The sequence below is a fragment of the Dermacentor albipictus genome, chromosome 5 (genome assembly GCF_038994185.2).
Source record: "Dermacentor albipictus isolate Rhodes 1998 colony chromosome 5, USDA_Dalb.pri_finalv2, whole genome shotgun sequence".
In the NCBI taxonomy this organism is placed as follows: Eukaryota; Metazoa; Arthropoda; class Arachnida; order Ixodida; family Ixodidae; genus Dermacentor; species Dermacentor albipictus.
In genome coordinates, this window is record NC_091825.1 from 30,411,785 (window position 1) to 30,420,285 (window position 8,501).

Genomic DNA, 8,501 nt, shown 5'->3' on the forward strand with positions numbered 1-8,501 from the left:
TCTTCCATATCTTTGGGATACTTTCTTGAGGCCATCTACTGGGTATCTCAAAGAAAATCAAGTGCAGCGGAATACAGGATGTTACAACAAAACCTTGTATAATAAAAATCAGTATTAGAAAAGTTATCGAAATTATTGGGTAGCATTTGCACTATATATCTTACGGTTAATTACAAACATATATGTTTGTTTCAAGGTTACTAAAAACCTGCTAACTGCCTTTATAATTACATTAGGCACCATGTAATTGAGAACTTGATGCTAGCAGGTATGTACAACGTGCCTATTTATTTGGTGAGCATTGCATAGGTCACTGAAGTTTTGACGTTTACTTCCAAATTTGAGGCAAACTTTATTGGTGTCTTACTTGATTTCTCCCCCCATAAAACAACTTTTTTATACATAATGGGAATATCAACTCATTTTTCTTTGCTATCTTTGAATCTGCAACTAGACACAGAGTGTCTACCATACAACCACACTTGAATCCTGACTGACTTTGATTTTGCTATGGCATTGTGCCACCCAACACTGGAAATTATGATGTGTACACATAGCTCTTATTTTTACTAATTAGCTTGTCAGTAATGTGATGTATGCCTGAAATCCACAGCCACGAATATATGTTACCAAAAAATCATCCCTTTTCATAACTAAAATTCTATATTTTAATATTTGCTTCAACTCCTCATTAAAAACTTCGTATAAAATGTTCTCTAGCATATTTCTGTAATTGTAATAGGAGCCATATCAAAATTAATATGACACTTATTAGGCTAATACAAGTTTCAACAAGACTTATACAACCTAATTAAACTTATAAACAATTAGTAGGGTAATACAAATGTCCACAAGACTAATACAACCTAATAAGACTGATAGAACACCTATTACGATAATACGAATTTCGTGCACCAAGACTAATACAGCAGACTAATATAAACCAATAAGGCTGATAGAAGGATGTAATAGACTAATATAAATGCTAATAGGTGCTGCACCAAAACTGATACAGAACCTATTAGACGTATGGAAATTTCTACAAGACAAATAGAACACTAATAAGACCAATAGAAAAATGTACTAGACTAATACAAATCTCTATTAGAATTTTCGCTAGGGAGTACAGTAATAAAGTCAATGTAAAGAATAAGGTAATAAAAATTAAGGCTTATAAAAAGTACAATGAAGTATGTATGTATTCAATCAATAGATAGAAAAAGAAAATCTTTAATACATTAAGCTAACGCGAAGTATTTCACGTGAATCCATTTCCGAAAATAACGCAAATTACAAAGAACTTATACACAGAGCTTACAATGATCATTGTACTGGCAATACAAAGACCTAAAATAAGAACCTTAATCAAGAGTTGAAAAACAATCATTTGTCTTCTCCTGTATGTAGCCAAACCAGTGCTTCTCTGTTCACGCTTGTTGATGAAGAAAGACAATGTAAACATGAGAGATTGCACGTAATGGCCTGTGCAGGAGAGCATAATCGTCCACCCTCCCGACTTCAAATCTCTTGAACATTCGCTCACTCTACCACACATGGCAACAAAGCATCTCCTACGCACAGTGTTGTGTGGCACGTGAAATAAGTGTTCGGAAGAGCTAGCGAGTCCCGTGTAGCCCTTGATTAGGGAATATGTCAAATAAAGCTTTTTTTTCCTTCTCAACAGTCAGTGATGTGACGTCGTGATGTCACCGTCGTCATTTCATGCCCATTGTGCGGTCACTGCTGTTGTCGCTTTCGTTCAGCCGTTGTCGACCTGTTGTCGTTGTTGCCTAGAGTTTAACGACGCTGCACTATGTTGGCGGCGGTGTAAGGTCGACGATCTGACTATATTGTAACCAGGTGTCTTGAAGAGGGAGGCTCTGTTTAAAGGTAATAGGTTGGGGACCTTGAACGAGGTTGCAAATTAAATGCACTCACAGTATATGCGTTCGGGGACACGATTCGCTGAACTCTGAATGCGTTTCTAGAATATCTCACCGAAGGTTTGTCAAAAATGTCTGGATAAACTTTTATAATGCATAAAGCACCTTTAATACAGTGAACTATTCGAACTAAGCGTATCTTATGTCAATGTTACTTTGATCCAAGTGCCCAAAAATGCAAAAAGCTTTTCTGGTGGGTGCACATAAATGCACCATTTTGCAGTTCACCCCAACTGCACAAAACTGCGTGTTTACATCGACTTTCTCACAACCGAGTATTGCAGCACATTGCAAAAAAAAGAAAGAACTATTTTTCCCTTGTCGAAAAAAAAAGTCGTGGAGGTGCTGGGTATCGATCCCAGTACCTCTCGCATGCTAAGCGAGCGCTCTACCATCTGAGCTACACCCCCGACACCTTCGCTCGGTAACCGAGTCGTAACCGTATTGCGCTTTCGGCGTGAGACTCGGTCGAAGGAAAGCGAACGGCGCAGGTGAGAAGGGGCGGGGGGAGGGGCGGCGACCGGTTGCCGCAAGAATCTGGCTTCGCATATTAAAGGGGTTGTCTACCGCTCAGAACATGTTTTTCGATAGCACCGGAGATCAGACCATCCTCTGTCACATTGACTTAACGAGAATGCTTGTATTCATAAACCTGGATATATATTCTTAACTTGGCTCTGAATGTGAGTGCAAAAATAACATATGGCGTCATTTGACGGAAACACGGTGTCAACCAACCGCAGTACAGTCACGTAAGCAAACACTATATACACCGGTGTTACGTATTTCACCACAGTCGTCAATACTGCCGAACGAATACGCAATTTTTTCTTTAAATCTAGTTAGAATTTCTTAGCGTCCCCTTAAGTGCCAGCCGACGTTCAAGTTAATCTGGGCTCGGAAAAATTCGACGACACCAATGAACCAGATTCGCACCAATCCTTAGCCGCATATTCCTTCAACTAATTGGGGCATGCCGTCCCCAGACACTGCCTGCTCTTTAAGGTTTGCGGTTGCCGTTCCGTCGATAGCTCAGTTGGTAGAGCGGTGGACTGTAGAGGCATTCAACACAGGCATCCATAGGTCGCTGGTTCAAATCCGGCTCGACGGATATTTTTTTCCTCTCTATTGGTCAAGACAACTGAATGTGTCTTTTCTTTGAGATGTAGCAACAAATGCGGACATCGCCTCTCCTGGTCAGGTGGTCATATTCTCCGGGCCAAAAAAAGAAAAGAGGTCTGGCCCTCTTCATGAACTGCGGAGCATCTTTAATTCTCAATAATTAAAGCGGACTGCGTCTTGAGGCAATATTGTTTCCGGTCCAACTCGCTACAACTACAACGTGACCCGTAACGTCTCCCTCACAACTAAACCCATGTATCAATCGCAGCCTCTTGACTGCCCACGCTCATAGAAAGCGCCACCACAAAGCCTCCTTATTGATGTGGTTGGGTGCCACATTTACAAATTCCTTGGTATTCCTTATAGGTATGGCCATAATGGCGGCGTGCAATTTGTGCGGGTGCGATGAGAATCTAGAGCAGCTTCTGCGTCACTGCACATTCTTTGACACTCAACGACGTATTTTACAAGCGGTACTCAACCATCTAGATAACAGAGCGCTCTCAGATGGAAATACTCTTGGACCATGGCCTATGCATAATTGCATGCAAAAGGCCACAAAAGCCCTTCTGCACTTCTTGAAGGAGGCTGGATTGTATCAGGCACGTACGCAGGATGTTTTTTCGGGGGGGGGGGGGGAGGGCAACCCAAGTTAACTTTTCTATGCTAATGAGGGGGAGGGAACTTCTACTAATACAAATATGAATAATGCCCACCATTCGTCATAAAGACGCGTAAACCCGCAAAAGAGAATTCAAATAACACGTATCTCACAGCCAAGCCTGTGAGATACACCTTTTGTTTACTTGGCAAACAAAGAACGACATCAAATGGACTCGCGCGTAAAAGATGCGCAGGAAGAACCTTGTCAAGAACAAGTTACCCAGCGAAAGGGCAAAATAATCATTTCTGGTATCGTTCTTTGAAATAGTTTTGGAAGAAAAACAGAGAAATGTATATTTTCGTAACAATCACAGTTCTTTTGGATTCCTCCTTTACTGCTCTACCAAGTGCCAAAACCGACTGGTGTTGTTATTTCGGAAGTTGCGCAATGATGCGTGGTCATCAGTCCCGTACAACCGCGTAGAACGCAGGACGCTGCGGTTCTTGACGTACTGCGCCCACCGCGGAAAGTTAGAAAAACAGCCTCATTAGCACAGTAGGGAAGTGGCCACGTCAGGCGGCTCGACTGATAACTGTAGAAGAGTAATTCAAAACACACGTAATTATTGTCCACTACGGTAGGCATTTTTGGTACCTCATATTTAAATAAAAAGATGGTGACCCATAAATATGTGCACAATTTTCGCTTTTCCTCCCTGTTTGGCTGTTGCTTTAACGTTCTCCCGTAGTATAAGATCACTCAATCTCTCATCTCTTTGCGACTCTTGTTTCCAGTTGGCAATTTTGCACGAGAAGTGCTGTACAATTACGGAAACACTAGAGGAGGTAAGGGGTGACCTTACCTCGTCTGCGTAAAGGCTTGTGGGTTGAACGGTTATTGCAGGGTCTGATGATGGACGCTGTTTCGCAATGTTTTATTTTCCACCTTATCTAAACCATATCGCGGATATGTGGTTTCGAGGATCTGCCAGCGTCGCGGCAAGCCGCCACTCGAGGAAATGAAGATAAAGGAAAAGTTAAACGCAACTGGCGTTTTTTCCGGCCAGGGGCGCTATTCTGGACATTCCGCCATTTTCTTCGGTGCGTGACGTAGGCGCGACGCAAACAAAATGGCGCCGGTGGCCCAGTTTTGCTTACGTAACGTGACGCCAACTTGACGTTTTGCCTAAGAAACTGAAATGAAGACACTGAATGTAGCGTTATCGGTAAAGGAAAACAGTTTTCCTCCGCAGTAAAAATAAAGCAGCTATCTCAAAGCGTATGATTGTTCCGTCGAAAACGCTTCGCGCTTCCGTCGTCTGCTGCGTACAAGCCGTCGTCTGCTTCAATAGCTAGGATGCGTGTCCCCGGAAAATGCAATGAGTCATCGCTTGTTGGCGCCAATGCCCTTGTTTTCATGCTTGAGACAACATACGCGACCTACCAGTGGTGATGCGCGCACGTTCTAGGCCACGTTATCGCTATTTCGTGAAACGCAAGTGACTCAGCCCGACTCGGCTGGCTCAGAAACGGCCGAATATCACCGATAGCGTTGCGGGCGCCAGAGATAACCACTAGCGCGACGCAAGCGCCGGCGCTGCCATCTCTTGTTCATTTCGCTAGTTACTCGCACCGCGGGAGGAAACTTCAAGGCGCCACCTTGCGTACATTTCTTTTTATAAATTAGAAAGAGGCCGTTGTCATAACGTCTGATTGTGCGAAAAGGCATTAATCTCGATTACAATAGAAATGCAGCAGTGAAAAGTGGACAACATTGCTGAAAGTTTGCTATATTCAACCAATATTATTTCGTATAAATGCGTTCTTTTAAAAAACGATGGCCCCAAACACAAATGCCAACACCACCCGAGAGCGATGCAAATACTATGAGCACGCGTTATGAACAAAAGATTTTCGTGGCGCCAAACGACGGGGAAAATGTGGCGATACGCATTCCTCTCGGCTGCCATTGCATATGGCTGCTCATTAGCATAATTCGCGCGGCTCGTCGCAGCAAAAATTATGGCTGAAAATCTCAGCAATGGCGGCCCAGTGCAACGTCACGCATCGTCAAACTGACGATTACGAAACAGCCCTTCCTGTGACGCTCCTCACAAGATATTCCTTCAGCCAATCAGCAAGCTGGCATGGCGCATATCTTGAATCGCCACCACATATTCACGCAATTGCAGATGCATTGCACTGGCTTCTGCACGCTACCGCTCACATTCTTTTTGAAGCGCTAACATCACAATATATCTGCCAAGGACCAAAAAAATGTATTAGTCCATAAAATTTGCAGCTCCACGTCACGTTTCGTCATCTTGATGAAAACGCAAAATGACATTTCGCAAAACTTCCGTTTCCCGGCAAAAATTTCAAGGCACGTGAGCTCGCCACAGCCAATAAGAGATTAAACATGGCGGATAATGGCGGCTGTGCAGCCGCCATGCGTGTCCAGAATAGAGCCCCAGGACTCGTTCCACGAGCATACAGACCAGCTGACTATGAACCAAGTCGCTTTCATGGCCCTAGGATCAGTCTAAACAAAAAAGGCTGAATTAACGAAGAAAAAGCGATGCGCGTGATCGTTGAATAGGTGCTGACATAAAAATTGTGTTGGGTATTATAAATAAAATAAAATATTATAATCAAAACAATAAACTACGCCCTGCCTGCTGCAATAGACGGTGACAACTGAATTCATCTTGAATTGATAGCGCGGGCACCGAATCGATGAGAAAGCTGTCCTCCCCACCCAGGAGACGCCAATAACTACCACCATCCAAAAGGTGTGAAAAACTTGACAACCATTCAACTCTGTGAAGATAGAATCGCAGCGAAAATTGACGACAGTCAAACCTCTCAGACGAAATACAAAGTGTTTCACCTCCGCTGTGGGTCGGCCTGAAGGTACTGCAATATCGGGCCGCCGTGCGGCGGAGGTTAAGCAGGCGGTAAGCACCCCGCACATATGGGCCAATCCCGAAAGTAGTGCAACGCCGGGCCGTCCCGTGGCAAAGCTGAAGCAGGCGTTAAGCACTCCCCATACGTGGGCCGCTCCCGAAGATAGTGAAACACCGGGCCGACCATCGGCGAAGGTGAAGCAGGCGCTAAGCCCTCCCGCATATGTGGGCCAATCCCGAAAGTAGTGCAACGCAGGGCCGTCCCGCGGCAAAGCTGAAGCAGGCGTTAAGCACTCCCCATACGTGGGCCGCTCCCGAAGATAGTGAAACACCGGGCCGACCATCAGCGGAGGTGAAGCAGGCGCTAAGCCCTCCCGCATATGTGGGCCAATCCCGAAAGTAGTGCAACGCCGGGCCGTCCCGCGGCAAAGCTGAAGCAGGCGTTAAGCACTCCCCATACGTGGGCCGCTCCCGAAGATAGTGAAACACCGGGCCGACCATCAGCGGAGGTGAAGCAGGCGCTAAGCCCTCCCGCATATGTGGGCCTATGCCGAAAGTAGTGCAACGTCGGGCCGTCCCGCGGCAAAGCTGAAGCAGGCGTGAAGCACTCCCCATACGTGGGCCGCTCCCGAAGATAGTGAAACACCGGGCCGACCATCAGCGGAGGTGAAGCAGGCGCTAAGCCCTCCCGCATATGTGGGCCTATGCCGAAAGTAGTGCAACGCCGGGCCGTCCCGCGGCAAAGCTGAAGCAGGCGTTAAGCACTCCCCATACGTGGGCCGCTCCCGAAGATAGTGAAACACCGGGCCGACCATCAGCGGAGGTGAAGCAGGCGCTAAGCCCTCCCGCATATGTGGGCCTATGCCGAAAGTAGTGCAACGCCGGGCCGTCCCGCGGCAAAGCTGAAGCAGGCGTTAAGCACTCCCCATACGTGGGCCGCTCCCGAAGATAGTGAAACACCGGGCCGACCATCAGCGGAGGTGAAGCAGGCGCTAAGCCCTCCCGCATATGTGGGCCTATGCCGAAAGTAGTGCAACGCAGGGCCGTCCCGCGGCAAAGCTGAAGCAGGCGTTAAGCACTCCCCATACGTGGGCCGCTCCCGAAGATAGTGAAACACCGGGCCGACCATCAGCGGAGGTGAAGCAGGCGCTAAGCCCTCCCGCATATGTGGGCCTATGCCGAAAGTAGTTCAACGCAGGGCCGTCCCGCGGCAAAGCTGAAGCAGGCGTTAAGCACTCCCCATACGTGGGCCGCTCCCGAAGATAGTGAAACACCGGGCCGACCATCAGCGGAGGTGAAGCAGGCGCTAAGCCCTCCCGCATATGTGGGCCAATCCCGAAAGTAGTGCAACGCCGGGCCGTCCCGCGGCAAAGCTGAAGCAGGCGTTAAGCACTCCCCATACCTGGGCCGCTCCCGAAGATAGTGAAACACCGGGCCGACCATCGGTGGAGGTGAAGCAGGCGCTAAGCCCTCCCGCATATGTGGGCCTATGCCGAAAGTAGTGCAACGCCGGGCCGACCCGGCGTTGCACTACTTTTAATTTTCATGGCTGCTTACACTTCCCAAAATCGAATTTTCGGTAGACGGGAGATTAAGAAAAAGAGACATGTTCATTCAAGCTGCTCAACAATTAGCACTTCAATAGATAAATGTGCGATATTCAGGATACAGACAAGTCTATACAGGTGGCTGCAGGGCAGCAACCTCTTCAACTTCAGGATTCATTATACCGCATCTCAATAAACAAGAATAATTTAAGTTAGCGCGTGAAACTTCATACCCAACGGCTGAACGATTCGCATCCATGCGATAAAATTTATAACTTCACTGAGAGATGTGCAAAAATGGGTAATTTTCACCCATTAACTGGCGACACTAAGATCACTCTGGAGCACAAAAGGAAAAAAAACCATAAGTGATAGCATGA

The 8,501-nt window shown here is 46.6% G+C and overlaps 2 non-coding genes across 2 annotated transcripts; one reads left to right on the plus strand and one right to left on the minus strand.

Moving 5' to 3' along the window:
- Positions 1-2,280: 2,280 nt before the first annotated feature.
- On the minus strand, positions 2,281-2,353 carry TRNAA-AGC (transfer RNA alanine (anticodon AGC)). Its single transcript has one exon. It is a non-coding gene; the product is annotated as a tRNA-Ala (tRNA).
- Positions 2,354-2,964: 611 nt separating this feature from the next.
- Positions 2,965-3,054, plus strand: TRNAY-GUA (transfer RNA tyrosine (anticodon GUA)). The gene is given in 2 exon segments: positions 2,965-3,001; positions 3,019-3,054. It is a non-coding gene; the product is annotated as a tRNA-Tyr (tRNA).
- Positions 3,055-8,501: the final 5,447 nt, after the last annotated feature.